General features: G+C 35.0%; 1 long non-coding RNA gene across 1 annotated transcript; it reads right to left on the reverse strand.

Moving 5' to 3' along the window:
• Positions 1–19,792: 19,792 nt before the first annotated feature.
• LOC138402867 (uncharacterized) lies at positions 19,793–22,063 on the reverse strand. The gene is made up of 2 exons (XR_011237202.1): positions 21,445–22,063; positions 19,793–21,141 (listed from the first exon to the last, which is right to left on the reverse strand). It is a non-coding gene; the product is annotated as an uncharacterized lncRNA (long non-coding RNA).
• Positions 22,064–22,956: the final 893 nt, after the last annotated feature.

The raw sequence follows: 22,956 nt of genomic DNA on the forward strand, positions 1-22,956 counted from the left end.
TAATAGCATAAATATTTGTGTCAATAAAATAAACTCTGACACAGTAGGTACCTCTGCTTAACTATCCTTACCTGTATCATTACTTATTTTCCGTTCTGTTATTATCACAATATTAATAAAATGTCCTTGTATAACATACCTAGGTACCATTTATCCTATTTTATTCACCAAGGCTACTATAAAAGAAATGGTAGTAGATATCTAATGTTAGTATTGAAGCTTGCAGACAGAGGGGTCCCTTGATAGTCATTAGACGATGTTAAACTTTCTAACTTCCCTGTCATACCAACCGCTATTTATTTTACAGTACGTAAGTAAGTACTTTAAAATTATATTAGGGGTGAAGTTTTACGTTAGTAGGTATAAATACTTCTACTTAAATCTACTAAACGTTTATTTATAATTTTGTTTTAACTTTGTACAATGCACAATTGCAAAATCTCCTGAGGATGCTCCGGTGTCGGGGCAAAACGTGCGTCGAGTGTGTTTGGGATTGTGTGGTGCTGCGTGGTGGTGGTGCGTATTGCTTGCCTGGTGGCTGCTTCTTCCTGCATGTTTAGCAGTGGGAGGGCGGGCGGTGCATTTCGCATGCTGCATGTTGCACCATACAGATTCAACCCGTTGCAGCAGGTTATAGCAAATTAAGCTTTTGGTTCATTGTATAAAAATAACTACTCCTCTTGACTTTATCCGTGTGGATTTAGGTTTTTAACGACATCGTTAGAATTTCTGAAAATCCTTTCATAAAATTTCAAGATTCTAAAGCAAATAGTTTGAGCTGTATATACTAATATAACAGTCAGTCAGTCAGATTCTCTTTTTATTTATATACAAGATAGCACTATTCATTTTGTAGGTACGGGTACCTGTGGAATAATTAGTATCGCTACCTCGCGTCTCATTTATCGTTCCCCGCTGGGAGAGGGTCAGCTGGCAGTAAATCTACCGAACTGAGCACTGCCGCCTTTGTACACTTGAAAATCTAATTACATTTGCAGAAATTAAGGCAGATAGTTTCAGCTATCTTCCCTATTTGCATTTTCTTTTTCTTATTCACTTTAACCCTTATACCTCGTACCTGATACTTTTTGCTAAAGATTCCAAAGTCATATTAATTACCTACCAATAAATCAAAATTTTCTTGGAAATTTTTGCAAAATTCATTTCAGTTAAACCATTTAATTACTCTTATAAAATAAAAGCTTAAACCCTGACTTTCCTGCCATATTGATTTTCTTTTTCAAAAAAATTATAACCAGTTTCACTCAAGATGGTGTAAGGATTCTAACGATACCCCAAACATTTAAATCTGTTCAGGGCATTTAGATTTTAGAAGTTATGGTGGACTAATTAAAATCACCTACGCATATATACATAAGCCCTGAAAATATTACTAATATTAAAGAAAGAGTATAAATACAGAAAAAGTCAAACATTGATTAAACGTTATATTGAAAAGCTTCTTTCACTAATGTACATTCAACCTCATATAAGCTTTATATTTCACGATACCCACTTTGATTAACTAATGCAACGCAGACGAAGAAGTTTCTTCTTTAAGCTTTCATAACTTCTTCTACTTCGGAACGCGATAAAAGGAAAACTTTAAACATATTTGCTTTATTAAGACTAATTTTATACTGATAAGTGCACTTTAAATTATTACAAAGTAAATTGTTTTAAAAACGCTTTTAAAACAATTAGGTCCAAAAGATGTCGCCATAACAAAATGACGGGAATTTTGTATACACTTTTAAACCACATTGGCAGAGCCAATAGCATTTATTCATTCATACACTTTCTACAGAGATTTACGTTTTATTATTAAAAATATGTCATTTGACGAAATATCACAGGCTCACTAGCCTAAAAAAATAAAAAATAAGGAACGGAAATCAATAGGTAAATGGAGTTACTTTTAATCTACATATAAAAATTATTTAAAAATTATGCCTTATTTTGAAATCCTCCGAGATAGTATTATTTTAACCTCTACGTTAATTCAAAATCTTGCGAGAAATGTGTGTTTTAGGAATGAAATAATAATTAATGTGAAACTACATGAAACGGTCGTCCGTAAAAAATCTTTTTCTCGTTATAATACTAAGTAGGTAATTATAAATACAGATTCAACAGTGCTTTTGCAGCATATGGTTACATGAAGTTAATGGTCATTAAGTTAAAAGTACTTCCATAAAAATTACTTCTAATTAATTAAATGAAGTATTAGTATATAAGTAGGTATTTGTTTAATAATTGGGTATTTGCCTCCAATTTTTTTATTACTTTATTATAAACTAGAATAAAAATAATGACCTAAACTGAAAAAAATTATTAAATCGATCAAATAACAAAAACGTTATAAGCATTTAAATATTTCTGATTAGACAGAGATAGCGATACAGCAGTTTGACGTCACACCTACTTATGCCATCACAGATACTTCTCTAGTCCGTGAATGCCATAGTAGCTTCGTGCGGTTTCATACAAATTTTCGTTTTGCGAGAAAGGGATAGAAGACCCTCCCACTACAAAATTAAAATGCCTGTAACTTTGTAAATCTTTGTTGGATTTTAATATTTTTTTTCAGTGTACTTCATTATTTTTATCCTATTTTATAATAAAGTAATAATATTTATCAAATTCAAAAGTAGGAAAATACCCAATTGTAAGAAATCCTATTTTCCATTTCATCGCAATAAAATAAATTAAAAAAAGAGAAAAATGAGGGAGAATTCAAACACGGTAGCTTGTTTTTCTCTCAATCATTGTTTAGTCGGCTTGGCTTTGATTGTGGTAATTATTCACCTCACCGCCTTTCCTTTTGTTGCAAACGATCCTATATCTCCGCTCTAACACTTTGACTTTCCTGTGTATACTTCTGTTAACTACTATGTTTTGGACACTAGTATTTTGTACAATTTTGTTTTAAGTACACTTTTAGAAAAAAACACTTGGAATGGTGAAAAATTTTTACATGCCAGGGAAATAATAACATCACCGAAACAGTATTAACTTACTTAATTTATTCTATAAATATTATAATGGACTTTCATACATCAAAACTCGTATGTAGGTACCTATTTTAAAATTAAAATAAATTAAAATAAAGCTCATGGCTCATGGAAAATATAAATTTTATATTTTCTCAAAGACAAGACATTGTTTTAATAGATCATAAACTAAAACTTAGCCAAAGGCAAATAATTTTCACAAATCGAAATTATAACTCTTCATTGTTACATAAATTAGCTCAAATATTTTAAGTGAAAATAATATATATAATTTAGCATTTCTTGAATATTAAGTAGTACCTACGTAGACAGAGGTCAGACAAAAGAGAACGAAAACTAGGTTCTGAAAATCCATAATCCATAAAACTTGTAAACATAATTCACAATAGAGTTGCATAAGAATACCTTTTAGCAGAGAAAACCTTATAGTTAAGATGAACAAAGGAATATACCAACCTACCAATGCATTGTATTGATTGAGCTTCAGTTGGCCGCAATATGGAAGATTTGTTGAGAATAACGGCTGAGCAGATAGCTCGAGTGGCCATTACAGATATCATGAGCTCACTGCGATCGAGAACACCCATACCTATGAGTACGTCACATTCGAGTTTCTACTGGCTATCGATTTTGGATGCACATTACACCGTTACCTACGTAGACAATAACAAAAACTAATAATACTCTTACCGGTAAATAATAATTTACACGTGTAAGGTTTTACAATAACATGTTTAATTCTTACTCAAACTCAAATAAATAAAATTACTTGTACAGTGCAACAGGGCTCTTTTGACACTTGAATGACACCTCCTGTCAGGAGGGCGCTGTTGGAGAACAAAGGCTATTATAGACTATTATAGATGGACTATTCAAACAAGAACAAAGGGGACACTTGACGGCAACATTAGTTCCGATTTTCGCCACGCGCCAAAAAAAACCTTTTCGCACTGTAAGAACACTTAAATGCCATTTCATGACTGTATACCATCGGTTCCATAAAAGGACAAAGTGACTGACTGACTGATCTATCTACGCACAGCTCAAACTACTACACGGATCGGGCTGAAATTTGGCATGCAGATAGCTATTATGACGTAGGCATTTACTAAGAAAGAATATCTGAAAATTCAACCCCTAAGGGGGTGAAATAGGGGTTTGAAATATGTGTAGTCCACGCGGATGAAGTCGCGAGCATAAGCTAGTTCATAATAAATGTTGAAAATATCCGCAATTTTCAAAGTTGAAAATTATTAAATTTTAAGAGAACTGTTTTCCACATGAGACCTTTGGAGGTCTTTTGACCTGACTAGGTATATTCTTGCAGTGAACATTAAATTGTCGGTCCTGTCACCTGATAACATTTAATTAAAATGAATCGTGTGCAAATTTCTAAACCCGCGTAACTTAAAACTACATAATAATAAATAACTGAAATTTGGCAAACCAAACACACAAATGTTAGTTTTAATAACGTACTTACCTACAAAGTTTCATTCTTTTGATCGGTTAATATTGATAATTAAACTGTTAGTAAAGAGCACGCTTCGAATAAACTCCTTTTAACCGGTTGAACGGAGGACAGATAGCAGTAATTGCTCTGTATAAAACCTTGGAGCAATCAAATGTACCAAGACATAGCATATTATAGTAAAAGCGTAATAAGTGATGCGAGTGAAAACGGTGTAACTGAGGGAAAGTGTCGTACGGCATTTATATGATAGAAATGAATGTAAAGTAAAACACTTTGCTAGAACAGGATATTTCTTTTATTGCCTTTGGAATCTATGTACATAGGATTCCATCTTACAAACACTATGTACCTAATACTTACGTACCTGTTGTTCTTGATGTTCACTAAAAATTTTTTTTTTGAAAAATAAATAAATGTTGAACATTATTAAGATCTAGCACGGTAAGTAGCAAAAATTGACAGCGAAAGTTTTTCTTATTGGTATCATTATAGTGGCACACGAAACAGTTCTGACGATTGTTAGTTATTTTACCTAATGTGATTTTTAAATCTTTAGCCTGGTACGGACTTATTAAAAACTAACTGATGCCCGCGACGTCGTCCGCGTGGAATTCCACGCGGACGACGGGATTCTCACGGGATTTTTAAAAAACCTAATTAGGTTTTTTAAAAATCCCGTGAGAACTCTTTGATTTTCCGGGATAAAAAGTAGCCTATGTCACTCTCCAGGTCTTTATCTATACCCATGCCAAAAATCACGTCGATCCATTGGACTGTTGCGACGTTATTGAAGACAAACCAACAAACAAACACACTTTCGCATTTATAATTAGGGTACTGATTAAGTAATACTTTGTAGGAAGGTAAAAGTTCTTAGTACAAAGACAAATTCATCAGATTTAAAAAATCTGCAATGAACAAAATATTTAATTAATTGCATTAATATTTATATTCTACGATTTGCAGAATAACCACCAGCCTACTTAGTATTCTTCGTACGTTTCTCTTGATAAGATCGCGCCTACTTGACTTTCCCATAGGATGATAGGTCTATTAGAAAATGCAATAGGTATTTACATTTGTAACAATACTGCTAGATGTACAGACTTAGATTTTGTACTATACCATCCACAATCAGTGCAGGATTTCCACATTTATTCCATCCAATTACCTACCTACGAAAGCTTCGTTAAACTAAGCATTGTCTGCAATAGTATTTTGGAGTACGTTTCTCTGAACAACCAACAAAAATTTGAGTCCAATAGATCATAATACGTATTATTGTTCTTACTTGTATTTTTATCCTTTATTCATTCTATAGGACTGGCTTCAGCTATGACGAAATGACCATTTTCAACATAATTTTAAGTGAAATCGGCTAAAAACCTAATAGCTTTCCCATACTCTGGATATTTCTGTGCGGATTTAAGTATTTTATTTTAATGACTGAGCTTTAGTGTAATATTTAACAAAATTGGCAATTTGACAAAATTCTGGTCTGAAGCAATAAGTGCACTAGATTTAGCAGAACTATTCTTCTGATTTGATTCTGAGAGGAGACCTGTTCTCAGTCGTGAGCCGGCACGGTGGCGATGGGTTGTCGCGTTGATTGCTTGTGGTATACGTCCCGCAAATTGCTAATACGCGTATCCGCCATTTTAGTGACGTCAGCACTAGGCTGAAGTTTCGAGCTTATGGTATATTTTTATTTTGGTCGACGTCAAAATGACGTCATTTTGATGTTAATGAGACATGGTTCCAACGCAATAGCAATTTGCGCGACTTATACTACCAGTCTCGGTATGTCACTTCAGTTTTATTGACAAATAAATTCAAAATGAAGTAATCCACCATTTTCAGTATAAAGTATTTTTTATCACATAGGTACCTCGTGACAATAAGCTAAAAGCCAAATATTATCGACAAAATTTACTGAATTCAGAATACAAAATAAAATTGCATTTTAACTTTACAAAAAGTCGAATTCGCTGCGGCGAACCTACATTAATCCTCGAAACAATTTGTACAGAAAAGGTAAACATTGAGAAAATTCATAATTTGCACAAGAGCCACGGGCTGTTTGATATTCCCCTCACGTTCCACTCCGAGATAAGTTTCAACCACAATTACCTGACCGTTCAGGCGTTGGGAAATGTATTGGCACCTTCAGCAAACCCACCTCCGATTGCGCCTTCAGTCTGATACTAATCTTGAATCTTATATTCGCAATGCAGCTTTGAGCATAAATAACTTTAGTTTTCAAAGAAATCTGAATCAAAAAATATGTTTCGCAAAAAAATATTACGAATCTGCTTAATCATAATTTTTAGACTTTTGAGAACATTTTTTGAGAAAATCTTCATTGATCAAATTAGTGAAACGGCTGATTACGTTTGATTATTTCGTTGCAAATTGCAAAAAGACGATTTACAAACAACATAATGGTTTGTTAATTATTTAAATTAACAAACCATTATGTTGTTTGTAAATGGTCTTTTTGCAAACGTAGACATTAATGTCCACGTTTTTGGTTTAACTAATTGATTAAACAGAATATAATATGACGATGGTGATGAGCGGTAAAAGCCTAGTTGAGACGTTGGCTTTCTATGCGGAAGATCCGGGGTTCGGCCCTAGGACACAATTCTAACTTTTCGGTGTTTTAAGCAATTAAATAACACTTGCTTTAACGTTGAAGGAAAAAATCCTGCTTGCCTGAGAGTTCTCCATAATGTTTTCAAAGGTGTGTGAAGTCTGCCAATACGCACTTGGCCAGCTTGGTGGACTATGGCCAAACCCTTCTCTTTCTGAGAGGAGACCCGTACTCAGTAGTGATCCGGTGACGAGTTGATGATGATGATGGTGATGAATATGACATTTCCGCTCACACTCCACTACGCGATCCAATGTTATTAAATGCAATGCTATAAGTGTCGATATCACGATGGTTATCAGTTGATTTAAATAGCATCCATTAATTGGGTATTAGTTTGATTGATTTATTAAAAAAAATATTAGCCGAGCAATGATGACTAATATTCATTCCCCTTTCCTCTCCAACTAAGCGTTAAGCTTGTGTTAGGAGTAGGTACGACAATAGTGCAACGGGTGGGATTTGAACCGGCGACCTTTCGTATTTCAGTCTGCTGCTTTCGCCGTTGAGCTATTGAGGCTATAAATTCGCTTGTAGAAGATTTTAAATTGGTAACGACACAGCTAGAAAGCGCGGCTTCCCGTGGGATAATTAGTATCGCTACCTCGCGTCTCATTTATCGTCCTCCACTGGGACTAAGGAGAGGGTCAGCTGCAATAAATCTAGCAAACTGAGTACCTACTGTCACCTTTGTATACATGAAACCTAATTACATTTTAAGGTAATTAGTAATTATACTGTTTACGAACACTTAGGACCGATTACTAGTAAAAACAAAGGTTAAAAAAACATCTAAGAAGTGTCTTTTTTACGCATACAGTACATCATCATCACCATTAATTAATTAATTTTCAATCAACCCACAATCATGCCAATCCACACTTGGCCATCGTGGTGGACTATGATCAAACCCCTCTCTTTCCGAGGGGAGAACCGTGTTCCGTCGATGGGTTGACAATACTTACCTCACACTATGTAAAACAAATTATGTCAGACCCTATTGCCCAGCTGAGGTGCTCGCATATGCATGGCGTTAAATCCGGCCTTAGCAACTATTGAAATTCTTTCTTTTCTGAAATACTATTGAAAAACTTTTCTTATACTGATAGTTTAGTATGCATGATCGATATAATACCCAATAAAGACCGCCAAAGCTTGAGGACCTACACTTACTTTACAAAGCGGCAAAAGTAAACTTCGTTACTGTCAACTTCGTTATTTTAATATTATATGTTGGTTCCACTCGGCTTTATGAAGAAGGAAGAAGTTACCTACCTTCAAGTTAAAAGTTACGACGTTAAAGTTATAGATTTTATAAGTTTAAGCATGATTTACGCTACGCCATGCTGGAGGCGGCAACTGGTCTAATATGAATACTTACTTTAGTATGCTTTTTAGGGTTTCGTACCCTAAGGGTGCATACGGGACCCTACTGCTAAGCCTCAACAGCTGTCCGTCCGTCTATCCGTCCGTCCGCCTGTCTGTCAGCGGGCTGAATCTCATGAACCGTAACAGGTAGAGAGTTGAAATTTCCACAGAGTGCGTATATTTCTTTTTGCTAGTATAACAACCAATAAAAAAACCAGGATGGTAGATTTCAAAATGGCTGCTATGCAAATTTAAAAATTACATAGTGTAAATTATCATTCATCATTGAGTAAATTCTCATTCTCAAAATACATAGTGAACATCTTGTACGATGGTAGATACGGAACTTTGTGTACGAGTTTGACTCGCACTTGACCGCTTTTATTTTAATCGATCATGCTCTTTATAATATAATTATGTCAGTGTTGATTTTTTAACCGTCAAACTATAATTGACGAATAAAATTCAATTGTCGACGTCTAATTTTTTGTCTTGCAAGAATATTAGCCATGATAATCATGACTAAAATTTCCCTTTCTTCTCCAACTAAGCGTTGTTCAGTCCACTCCTATAGGTAATCGTTGAGCTATTGCGGTTACTCTTAGTAGAATTAATAATAAGTTATTGACAAGTCAGCCCTTGTTATGTAGAACAGGGCCACTATAATACTATTATGTAAAGTAGCATTTTTAATCTAGATGACGTCGTCGGCTGCCGGTTTAATTTATAATTGAATATGGGTAACAGTGGTCGTAATGAAGTATTCGTAACTGAATTCACTGCATGCTCGATTGTAAATTACATCGATTTTAAAACCAGTTAATTTTATTTACTTATGCTACTCCGTGTTCTGTTTTTTAATTGACATTGTCATGTAACGAAACAAAATCATCATAATAATATGATCAATATCATCATCAACCCATTGCCGGCTCATTAATGAGCACGAGTCTCCTCTCAGAATGAGAAGGCTTTTGCCACAGTCCACCATGCTGGTCAGTTGCGGATTGGCAGACGAATCATAATATCATCATGATCAACTCCTCGCCGACTCACTCCAGAGCACGAGTCTCTTCTCAGAGTGAAAAGGGGTTTGGCCATAGTCTACCACGCTGGCCATGTGCGGATTGGTAGACTTCACACACCTTTATATATTTTGCTTTAACGGTGAAGGAAAACATCGTGAGGAAACCTGCATGCCTGAGAGTTCTCCATAATGTTCTCAAAAGTGTGCATGTGAAGTCTACCTATCCGCACATGGCCAGCGTGGTAGACTATGGCCAAAACCCTTTTCACTCTGAGAGGAGACCCATGCTCTGTAGTGAGCCGGTGATGGTTTGATCATAATGAAGCTAATGCTAAAGGAATATGCAGTGCTCAGACAAGCTGTCAAGCGCTTACAAGCACGATGAAACCAACATTGTTATCGTTATTATTTTTGTTGAAATAAATAAATGAAATGGAAGTTAACTTAGTTCAAAACGACAATTTGTATACCAAAGTTAAAGTAATAAAAAAGACTTAATACCATAATATTGATTTATAAATTGTAACATTTCCAGATCCTTCGTATATTATATCCACACATAGAATAAAGGAGGCTATTCAGAACCGAGGGTCTTATTTCCCCGGTCTAATGATGTTGAACGATGCGACAGCCCCTGCATATTCAAGATAGCACCCGTCATTTTAAAAAAATGGCGGCCCTTTCACCTCCTTTTCATGTAAAGAACCCTTTCGTTTTCGAAAAAGGATATTACTTAGACAGTGGCTCGATAGCTATATTCGGCGATTCATGTTTAGTATAGCATTAGATATGACGTAGTTCTTTTGAATTTATTTAAACCTATACTAAACTTTACGTAATTATTTAAAACTCTATGAGTTGACTAACGTTCGAAATTAATTATCAATCTATCTGTAATCTAACGTTATGTTGATTGTATGTTCTTTTTTGACAAAATATAAAAATGTAGCTATTTTTATATTTTGTCAAAAGAGATTATATAATTTTTGACAAATAACTACGTCGCTAAGTTACTTATCGACAGAAAACAGATAGCACTGATTATTAAGTTGTTGTGTGCGTTTTAAGTAATTAAATACCACGGTGCTTGAATACTGAACGGTAAAGGTTCTCATCGTGAGGAAACCTGAATGCCTGAGAGTTTTTCATAATGTTCTCAAAGGTGTGTGAAGTCTACCAATCCGCATTTGGCCAGCGTAGTATATTATGGCCAAACCCTTCTCACTCTGAGAGGAGACCCGTGCTCTGTAGTAAGCCGGCGATGGGTTGATTATGATGATGACAAAAAATAGCAAAACGGTACCTATATAATTTGCCTCCTTGAATAAAGAAAGGCGATTAAGATGAAACAAGTCAAAAACATTTATGTAACTTATATTTACAAGAAAAATGCAAGGACATTTTCTTTCACATTGTACTTAGGTATATATTTCCTACTAATATAAAAAGCATAAGAATGAAAGTTGTTACTTCTATACTTTTCCTTTGTCGGGCTCTGAAGTCTTGGCAGGTACTTATAAAAGCTTGCAGAAGTTCGCCTCTGCATTGGCTGCGGCTCAACCTAATTTATGTAAATAGTTATAATATACTTCGCCTTCTAATTATAGGTAATTATGATACCTTAAATATAATCTAACATCAACGCAAAGAGTAAAAATGACTTGAGAGATAAAATTGGTTTATAATTGGTTCAAATGCATAAATAGTTATCTATACTGTACCTACCTATAAACTTATTTTGATTGGTATTAAATTTAGATTCTAATACATTCTAGTTCTCATTCTAAGTTAGATGGTTTTTATGATGTAACTTGGAGTGGAACAGCTTGCTTTGTGCGAAGAAACACCAGTACCTACTTGTAGTGTTGCTGGGAAGTTTCTGTTCGCGGTCAAGCTCAACATATAACTTTATGAAACTTTAAAGCCGCAGTATTCAATTTGGTTTTTTCCCTTTAGAAGTTGAAAATTGAAATAAGAAAAACACATTCCATTTCTTATGCCTGAAGGCATTTATTTTTAGCAGAGCGCCAGTTTAAAAATTATCGCGTTCTGTGGCGTATCATAAATAAACCATTAGTGGGTAAAAAATATGTGAGACTGAATTTTCACCTAGCTTTCAAGTATTTGCGGTATATTATTCATAATATCTTCTTTCAGCAAGTTTCCAAAAGAAACGAGACCAGAACAGCTCTAAATAATATTGCATTTCACATCAAAGTTTTAGTGCGTGCATTCAAAATACATATTTTTAAGCTCTCTACCACAAGTAATGCAACTAAACGAGTATCAAAAACTTTTCGCTAAAGTTTCCCCCAAGTTCCTTGAAAAGCACCGTATGAATATTCACAAACGCCTGGGGATTACTCGCGTACACAAAACTGTTTTAACAAGCACATCAAGTGCTGTTATATGTATCCAGTTAAATTTTTATCTTAGAGTTTTGAAAGTAGAGTTGCAGCAAACACCATGTCGCATAATCTAACGCCGCAAATCGCATCGCTGAATATACAATAACTAGCTTATGCCCCCGACTTTGTTTGCGTGGACTACGCAAATTTCAACCCTCAATTTACCCCTTTAGGGGTTGAAATTTCAAAAATCCTTTCTTAGCGAATGTCTGCGTCATAATAGCTATCTGCATGGCAAATTTTAGCCCGTTCCGTCCAGTAGTTTGAGCTGTATGTTGACAGATCAGTCAGTCAGTCACGTTTACTTTTTTATATTTAGATATTAAATATATGGGCGAGCTTTATTTTGATGGTTAAGGCGCACACTGAAATTCTAAAGGTAGACTATTTAAAGCCCAACATTTGCACTACTCTCATATCCACTCCTAGCACAAGTTTCACATCGAATTGAAGGGAAAAGTGGAATCCTTGTCATCTTTACCATACATACCATTTTTTTTTTAAAGAAAACATTTCGATTTCGTAGGTCACCATAGATAAGTGATTCCGCATAACTCACAATCAACTATTTCTTTCTATTCATACTAACTGACTCACCCTACTTAAGCCCTAATAAGCTCGTGCTTGACCATTGACTTAGCTGATTGAAAGGAAAGATGAGGGTTTTTTTCTTCCAGTAAACCCCTGATAGTTATATTTCCTACTAGCTGACCCGGCGAACTTCGTTCCGCCTAACAGTCGATTCAATTTTTTTTTTTAAATCAATTCACTATCAGAAATTCTAAAATCCCCACGATTTAGGACTTCAGTACTTTGCAGCATCAGGATTGAGGAGTTAGGATCCGAAGTTTTATTTTTATTTTTTATTTTATTATTTTATAATTTATATATTATAATTTTGCATCATCCGCAGTTCCTGAAACATTATAGTTTAGGAGTGCTGTACCCTACATCATCAGGGTTGAGGAGTTGAGACTTGAAATCTGAGTATAAAGTCGTTGCTTGGTACCTACAATATGAATTCACTATGAACACTTCCTGAATCTTGATAACTCAGGCGGGCAGTAACCCTGCAGCATCAGGATTAAGGAGTTGAATCCAGAATTTTTATGTGACCACCACGAAAACTTTTTTTGTTGATTTAAAAAAATAATTTGCAAATCGGTCCAGAAACCTCTAAAAAATCGATGTAGAAAAAAGAACCACCTCCTTTTTGACAGTCGGTTAAAAACCAATGACCTTGAAATATTTACGGAACAATTTTTAAAATATCCCCTTTCTAACAAAAAAAGAATGAATGAAATCGGACTACGCGTTAATGAATTACAACTCGGTATACATTTTAACTTTCATCCCCTCTCCTACGGGAACCATGCTGAATTTCGGGATAAAAGTATCCTATATTCTTCCTCATAGTATGACCTCAAATCGTACCAAGTTTCATTGGAATCCATTCAGTAGTTTCAGCGTGATGCGCGGCCGTGATACAGACAGACAGACGGACAGACAGACAGACAGATAGACAGACAGACAAAAATGAAAAAAATTACAGTTTTGGGTTCAGTATCGATTATAGAGTGCCCTCGAAAAAAAATTTTCAAAATATCTTCAATTTACAGAATTTGACCTGTTACAGTTTTATTATAAGTATTGATAATGATGCAAGTCTGCCAATCCACATTGGGCTAGATGGCCTAACCCCTTCTCATTCTGAGAGAGACCCGGCTCAGTAGTGCCGGTAATGGATTGATCATGATGATAATGATGCTAAGATGGGGTGGTGCACATTTTTCTAGAAGATGCATAATTATTACGGTTTTAATTAGTATTGTTATAAATGATTTAAATGACGCATACAAGTGAGTACGTTAAAGCGCTGTGTAACTTAGACATTAACTTACAACGCAATTCACAGGTAGAGCATAAAAGCAACGTTAAATAGCTCCCAAGAGAGTTTTGTCTAGCGTTCTAAACCAGAATACTCGTACCAACATCTTGGAGCAAATTCTAAATTTTTGTGGAGAGCAAACTACCTACATTGTCTTCAATATGGAGCCAGACAATTCATAGAATCGTAAGAGGCTCGCCCACGGATTAGAGAACTGTGGGCTCGCCCATGACGAGAAAGAGAATAACTTTCAAACTTTTTTTTAAATATTTTACTACCTGATTAGCCTGGACTTCCCACGGGTGGCTTAGAATGTAAATATTATATTACCCAAAATTTGGTAAGTAGTGTACATAAAATATGATAATTTTACTAAGTATGTACCTATTAGAGTATATGTGTATTTATAACTACGTATATATAGCTGCATTGCGACTCGCCGTCTTACAGTTCTATAAGTTCGCCTGGAAGAGATCACTTTAGTGATAAGGTCGCCCTTTGTTTTTAACCGACTTCAAAAAAAGGAGGAGGCACCGGCACCAAAAAGTATTATTATGGAACTATATTAACTCTTGTATACATAATATATTCGGTAATAAATTAAATTATTTTTCAATTTTTAGTGTTTGTGTATCGAAGTCGGTTTTTATTTTTTTTGTGAATTTTTTTTAAGTGCATCCTCTTATCTTACTCTTTGTAATTTGGTTAACAATAAAGTTGTTTATGTAAACATAAATAAAATATTATAGCACACCTGCGACACTTCATAAAAGCGAACAGATAATCAATTAGGTAGGTACTATTGGCAAGAACAGTGCTTTACGAAAATCGACTGGGAAAAGACAACAGAATATTTTTGAAAACATGTCTGTGATTGGTTGGTGACTCAATATGGTTAACGCCCACTGACATTTTGGACTCTATCATTTGTATGGGATTACATAACAGAGAGAGCGCTATACTAATTTTACTACGCGTATAGGATATACCTACTTAGTATTATTTGCTAATAGTATTTTTTTAAATACATCTAAATCTTTTTCAAGTATTTCGCTAGACAAAAGGTAAAAAGTTTAATCTATTATTTACCTACAGTCCTACAGATGAATCCGAAGAAATGTAAAGTACGACCTGGCTGCCATCTTGAATGCAAATAAGTATTTGAAACGCCCTTACAATGTTGAGACGCAGTTTATTAGACTTGTTCGAGCGTAATCCCGCGGTTCGGAAAACTTTGTACGCACTACCTACTACATTGTAGGTTGTTGAGGAGATCCGTCATACTATGACGTGATTGAGTCTTCCACAGTAAAACCCGGTTTCCACGTGGAACAGAGGGGAGGTATTGTGTTGAGGTAACCAATTAGATTTTTAAAAGATAAAGTGATAATTATTTTTTCATGTCATCTACTAGGCTCTGCTTGGTGGAAACCAGGCCTAATGTAAACACATAGTCATGATACAAGAAGGTCTCTACGCTAGGTCTTTTCTCTATGTAAATCTTGATTCAAATGCCATATATCGTGAACAATAAGGCATAGGATTTTAATCTACACTAATATTATAAAGAGGAAAACTTTGTTTGTTTGTTTGTTTGTTTGTTTGTTTGTTTGTTTGGTTGTACTGAATAGGCTCAAAAACTACTGGACCGATTTTAAAAATTCTTTCACCATTCGAAAGCTACATTATCCACGAGTAACATAGGCTATATTTTATTTTGGAAAAAAATAGGGTTCCGTAAGATATTTGGGTTTTTCGGACACAAGGTGTAAAAAATCAACCAGAAAAGTTACTTATTTTGCGTACGCTGCCTAAACTATAAAAGATAGAACCATAAAATGTTCTAATTAATTGTAGATCTTATAAATATCTACAAAAAAGTCCGCGACACACTATACCCATCTATGTCGAGTGAGGCACAGCAACCATTTTTTTATTTAAAAATCTTGAATTTTTTTTTTGGACTACATTTAAACGCGTTTATTTTACTCATGCTATTAATCCTTATCAAAATAAATGATTTCATCACTAAGAACAGTTTATGGAGATAATATTTGGTCTTTGAATGATTAAAATTGGACGTTTGGTTTTGAAGTTATGGCGAAATTAAAATATTACGATTTCTGCTGCACGGCCCGTTGTCTACACTAATAATATTATAAAGAGGAAAACTTTGTTTGTTTGTTTGTTTGTTTGTTTGTTTGTACTGAATAGGCTCAAAAACTACTGGAACGATTTTAAAAATTCTTTCACCATTCGAAAGCTACATTATCCACGAGTAACATAGGCTATATTTTATTTTGGAAAAAAATAGGGTTCCGTAAGATATTTGGGTTTTTCGGACACAAGGTGTAAAAAATCAACCAGAAAAGTTACTTATTTTGCGTACGCTGCCTAAACTATAAAAGATAGAACCATAAAATGTTCTAATTAATTGTAGATCTTATAAATATCTACAAAAAAGTCCGCGACACACTATACCCATCTATGTCGAGTGAGGCACAGCAACCATTTTTTTATTTAAAAATCTTGAATTTTTTTTGGACTACATTTAAACGCGTTTATTTTACTCATGCTATTAATCCTTATCAAAATAAATGATTTCATCACTAAGAACAGTTTATGGAGATAATATTTGGTCTTTGAATGATTAAAATTGGACGTTTGGTTTTGAAGTTATGGCGAAATTAAAATATTACGATTTCTGCTGCACGGCCCGTTGTCTACACTAATAATAATATTATAAAGAGGAAAACTTTGTTTGTTTGTTTGTTTGTTTGTTTGTTTGTTTGTTTGTACTGAATAGGCTCAAAAACTACTGGAACGATTTTAAAAATTCTTTCACCATTCGAAAGCTACATTATCCACGAGTAACATAGGCTATATTTTATTTTGGAAAAAAATAGGGTTCCGTAAGATATTTGGGTTTTTCGGACACAAGGTGTAAAAAATCAACCAGAAAGTTACTTATTTGCGTACGCTGCCTAAACTATAAAAGATAGAACCATAAAATGTTCTAATTAATTGTAGATCTTATAAATATCTACAAAAAAGTCCGCGACACACTATACCCATCTATGTCGAGTGAGGCACAGCAACCATTTTTTTATTTAAAAATCTTGAATTTTTTTGGACTACATTTAAACGCGTTTATTTTACTCATGCTATTAATCCTTATCAAAATAAATGATTTCATCACTAAGAACAGTTTATGGAGATAATATTTGGTCTTTGAATGATTAAAATTGGACGTTTGGTTTTGAAGTTATGGCGAAATTAAAATATTACGATTTCTGCTGCACGGCCCGTTGTCTACACTAATAATAATATTATAAAGAGGAAAACTTTGTTTGTTTGTTTGTTTGTTTGTTTGTTTGTTTGTACTGAATAGGCTCAAAAACTACTGGAACGATTTTAAAAATTCTTTCACCATTCGAAAGCTACATTATCCACGAGTAACATAGGCTATATTTTATTTTGGAAAAAAATAGGGTTCCGTAAGATATTTGGGTTTTTCGGACACAAGGTGTAAAAAATCAACCAGAAAAGTTACTTATTTGCGTACGCTGCCTAAACTATAAAAGATAGAACCATAAAATGTTCTAATTAATTGTAGATCTTATAAATATCTACAAAAAAGTCCGCGACACACTATACCCATCTATGTCGAGTGAGGCACAGCAACCATTTTTTTATTTAAAAATCTTGAATTTTTTTGGACTACATTTAAACGCGTTTATTTTACTCATGCTATTAATCCTTATCAAAATAAATGATTTCATCACTAAGAACAGTTTATGGAGATAATATTTGGTCTTTGAATGATTAAAATTGGACGTTTGGTTTTGAAGTTATGGCGAAATTAAAATATTACGATTTCTGCTGCACGGCCCGTTGTCTACACTAATAATATTATAAAGAGGAAAACTTTGTTTGTTTGTTTGTTTGTTTGTTTGTTTGTTTGTACTGAATAGGCTCAAAAACTACTGGAACGATTTTAAAAATTCTTTCACCATTCGAAAGCTACATTATCCACGAGTAACATAGGCTATATTTTATTTTGGAAAAAAATAGGGTTCCGTAAGATATTTGGGTTTTTCGGACACAAGGTGTAAAAAATCAACCAGAAAAGTTACTTATTTTGCGTACGCTGCCTAAACTATAAAAGATAGAACCATAAAATGTTCTAATTAATTGTAGATCTTATAAATATCTACAAAAAAGTCCGCGACACACTATACCCATCTATGTCGAGTGAGGCACAGCAACCATTTTTTTATTTAAAAATCTTGAATTTTTTTTGGACTACATTTAAACGCGTTTATTTTACTCATGCTATTAATCCTTATCAAAATAAATGATTTCATCACTAAGAACAGTTTATGGAGATAATATTTGGTCTTTGAATGATTAAAATTGGACGTTTGGTTTTGAAGTTATGGCGAAATTAAAATATTACGATTTCTGCTGCACGGCCCGTTGTATTATATAAAGAGGTAATGTCGTTAAGTTTGTTTGTAGGGGGTAATCTTTAGAACTACTGAACCGATTTTAAAAATTCTTTCACCAGTAGAAAGCTACATTATTCCTGAGTGACATAGGCTATACGGGATCTTTAAAAACCTAAATCTACGCGGGCGAAGCCGCGGGGATCAGCTAGTAATTCTATAAAAGTAAAGATAGAGCTGCGTCGCGTTGGCCGTCTGGTTTTGCAAATGTTATAACCATGTTATAATTTATAAGCATTGGTAATAAATAATTGGTGACCAAAAGTATTAACATTTGGATGATATTAAATTTAAAAAATAAAAACAGTTAAGTGCGAGTCGCACTCGCACACGAAGGGATTCGTACGCTCTTACAAGAAATACCAATTTTTAATTTTATTGTGATTAACCACAAATTCACAGTTTCTGAATTTTTTCCTTTACTCGTGCTATAAGACAGTGCTGCCTGCCAAACGGGAAGTAGCCTATAGGTTTTTAATCCCTTGATGAGTATTGACAGACACGACAGATTGACAGACAACGAAGTGATCCTATAAGGGTTTCCTGCTTTGTTTGGAGATACGGAACCCTAAAAATGAAATACTGATGAAGTCTTCCGAAAACTGCAGCCGTAAAGCGAAGTTACTCGTTGCGGCTTACCACGGGGGAAACTTCCCGCAGTACATACAACAAGTGAACCTGCATTTAAGTGTTTATTTTGCACATTGCAAGCCGTTCCAATCCAACTTGGCCCATAAAACAGGTCTGACGCGTCCATTTTCTACTATTATAATATTATTATTACATTTATTTGATGCAATTTGGGTTATGATGTAAGATGTTCTGTTTTACCTTGGGACCTCAAAGTCTATCGGTTTTCTGAACTACGTGCCCTGCCCATTGCCACTTTAGCTTCGCAACCCGTTGAGCTATGTCGGTTACTCTAGTTCTCCTACCTATCTCCTCATTTCTAATTTGATAGCTCTCTCCATCGCTTGCTGCTGTAGTCCACGCGGACGAAGTCGCGAGCATGAGCTAGTTATTTATAAAATCGGCCAAAAAATCATGTCTGTTGTATGGAAGCCCCCCCTTAAATATTTGTTTTAATTTAATTTAATTATTTATTTTTAAAGTGAATATATAACTTAATATTCTGCGAATATTTCAAGCATCTACCTGTTGCCGTTGTCAATATCGAGCAAAAACAAGAAAAAATCTTCGTAATGGGGTCGTAAAAGAGTCTTAGTTATTACTAACCCAAAGTACCCAAAGTGTAAAATGGGACCCTCTTGGGTCCCATTTTACACTTTGGGTACGGAACCCTTAAAACGGATGAATATGATATACGGGTACATACCTATACATTTTGATACAAAAGTACCTACCTACCAATTATATTAAGACTACAGCTGCAAGAGTGACTGAATTTTTTACTTTCTTACAGTGAAATAGGGATACAAAATAAAACAGTGCTTGAAACAATGGAATTTAATAGCAAGAACGTTTTATCACCAAAAGGGGATAAGAATAAAAAGGCCAGTTTAGGAGATTAGAGACTCTTAAGAGAAGCTGTAAATGTAATTAGATTTTCAGCAGTACAAAGACGAAAGCAGACTTTAGATTTACTGTACTGAGTAGCTTTTTATCGTAAGTCCGGAAGAGATAATGCGGCTGTAGCTTAGCCTTTGGATTAATAAACGGGCTTCAGAATTAAAACGAAGCATACCTATATACCTAATAGTATTATTATACACAACACTGTGGCTAATTCTATTGTACGCAATCGAAGCATATACCTAATTATAATACGAGACAGCTCAAGATGATAATCGGGATGGCGATGCCCCGCACACTCACACAGTCCTCTCACTAACCCGGTGCTGGATAGTGCGGGTGACGTGCGGGTGTGCGAGGCGTTCCCACGCCCCATTCCCCGATTGCCATATCGACCTGTCGCGTACTGTACCTACTTAAATGATAGGTCTAAATGCGGATTTATAAGAGAAGCATTGAAGGTGGCGCACACTTAGCATGGCCACATCGTGAACATATTACTTATCTATCATAGACCACTCATAAAATCTACACTTTAGCTCGCATTCTTAGAATATCTGTGGCAAAGCATTTAAACTTAAATATTATGTTCCCGTATATCTCAAAATACCTTGTAAAGTATGAAATTGAAAATATGATCTATTGGTATATTCAATTTAAAACGGCAAAAGTGCTCCGAATGTAGAGCGTGACGTAAAGAGACGGCGACAAAATTTAACCAGAATAAAATATCAAACTATATAAATATACCTAAAAAAGGGAACTGACAGACTGACATATTAACAAACCGTTCATGCCGCTTGGTCTAAAACTTGATATTTTATATATAGTTTCACTCTAGTAGACGTCCACTAAGAAAGTATTTTGAGATATTTTAATCTTTAAAAACTTAAATCCACGCAGACGAATTGCAAGGAAAGGCTAGCTAATTAATAAAGATCTATTTCATCATCATCATCATCTCATCCTGTGGACGTTTACCTCTGAACATAGGCTTTTTCCAAAGAGCGCCACCACACCCGGTACTAAGCCTCTCTCAACCAGCTACTTCCCGCCACCCTCTTTTGGTCCACTTGGCTGAAGGAAGGTCCATATTACGCTTACTTGTTCGCGGAGCTCTAGAACTTTCCGGCTACAGCGACCATCGCTTCTACGGCAAGCATGGTCTGCTCACTGCCACTTCAACGTGCTGATAGTTTGGGCTATGTTGGGGACCTTGGTTCTTCTACGGATCTCTTCATTACGAATCTTATCCAATCAAAAGCTCACTGAGAAGAAAATTAAAAAATATGAAAAGAGTTTGGGAAGTAACTGCATATTAGTAGGTTAGAGTCGTTTAATTACTATCAAGGGAGCTGCCCGTCTAGCGTAGAATGAACACAGCGCTTTAGAACAGCTTCGTATACCTACTTGGTACTTGCTAACGTGTTCGGGACGCGTTCATGAATGCAAATCAGCTCCGTAATACATTAGAGAAACTCCTCAGATAAAAAGAAATTTTACAAAGAATGTAAGTATACTTAATGAACAACTTACAATTTTTTTACAAAATCTTAGAGGAAGATGCTTACAATTATTAGTCTTGTTTTTTGTAGTAAAAACCTCAGATCAAAAGTGCGAACAAGTCCTTGTATCAGGCTGAAACTGCTTGTCTATGACATGTCTATGATCATAAAGGGTTGGTGCAATTCCGTAAACGTCCACTGCCCCACCTGGACATAGCCTTAAAATATAGTAATACTTAAATACTGGATTTCACCGGACAATAAAATAAGTAAGTAATCAATGGAATGTTCACTTCAATTTTAGGAAAATGCATATACCACTCTTATTAACTTAAATTACTCTTCTTTGACTAAAGAGAAAATAAGTAACCACCATAACACTTAAAAACACACAATCATAAAATAGTTTGACTCACACAAACGATACGTAAATAAAAATACTGTGTGATATCAGAAAATGCTCCTACATTATTCAAAAAACATTTCAATTTAGTGGAGCAGTAACGCTAACAAAGTGCAGCGATAAATCTAATATTGTCTGTAAAGACAATAATATATTGTCCAAGCGGAAGCTATGACAGCATAGCGCTGTCCAACAATGTGTTGAGCTCTGGTTGAGCTAATGTAATATTCATAATAAATAAATTATTTGATTAAATAGAATTCACTATTATTGGTAAGTAAACATTTATTCAACGATGACTCTTATAGCATAATCCCTAATTAGTGTAGTTTAATTTAAACTGTTAGTACCGATTCCGTTGTCTTTCTCTAAACTAAATTTAGAGTATCTGCATCCTTTTCTTTTTAACAATGCTAAAATGGGACAGAACTTGAACTTTACATTTAAAGACTCTAAATTTTAGTGCACGCTACAAATTTGAACAGTAGGCTCGCGGCTTTGCGCTAAAATCGCAGGTTTTACCATCTATAAATTAAATTTAAAACTGTCAAATTGCGTCTGTCCTTTTCATATTACATTAGTTAGAAGAGGATGCGAATACTATAAAATTAGGTTGTGCTCAGAATCAGTACCAATTGCCATCTGACCTCCACCAACGGTTAAAGATAAACAAGTAGTGTCAAAGGTTTAGATAAATTATACTAGTAAGGTTAATGATTGTAGAGATAATAACCAGGACGGAACAGCAAGGTGTTCTCTGTTTGATCTATATCAAGACCTTGGCACGTACGGGCCTCGAGACATGTGTGGACAGGGAAGAACGCTTCACCGGTGAAGTTATTAAAGCTGTGTGTCGGCTAAGGCCTGCCTGCTTGGCTTAGCGCCTCGAAGTCATGTTTGGGTGTCGGGTCCCCGCGCTGAGCCCACACGTACGCAATAGATCGAGATGGCAATCGGGGAGGGAACACCCGCACGCTAACCCGGTGCGGGTGAGTGCGCGTGACGTGCGGGTGTGCGGGACGTCGTCCCGCCTAATGCCCCAATTGCCATCTTAACCTGTCGCGGACTATACTCTGTTCTCTAAACGATGATTACAATGGTTATTCTTTAAGCATCCACACAAAGGTGGGTCAGGCAAATTAGATAGGTAAGTATATAAAGGTCGGTAAACTATA

The sequence above is a fragment of the Maniola hyperantus genome, chromosome 10 (assembly GCF_902806685.2).
Source record: "Maniola hyperantus chromosome 10, iAphHyp1.2, whole genome shotgun sequence".
Classification (NCBI taxonomy): domain Eukaryota; kingdom Metazoa; phylum Arthropoda; class Insecta; order Lepidoptera; family Nymphalidae; genus Maniola; species Maniola hyperantus.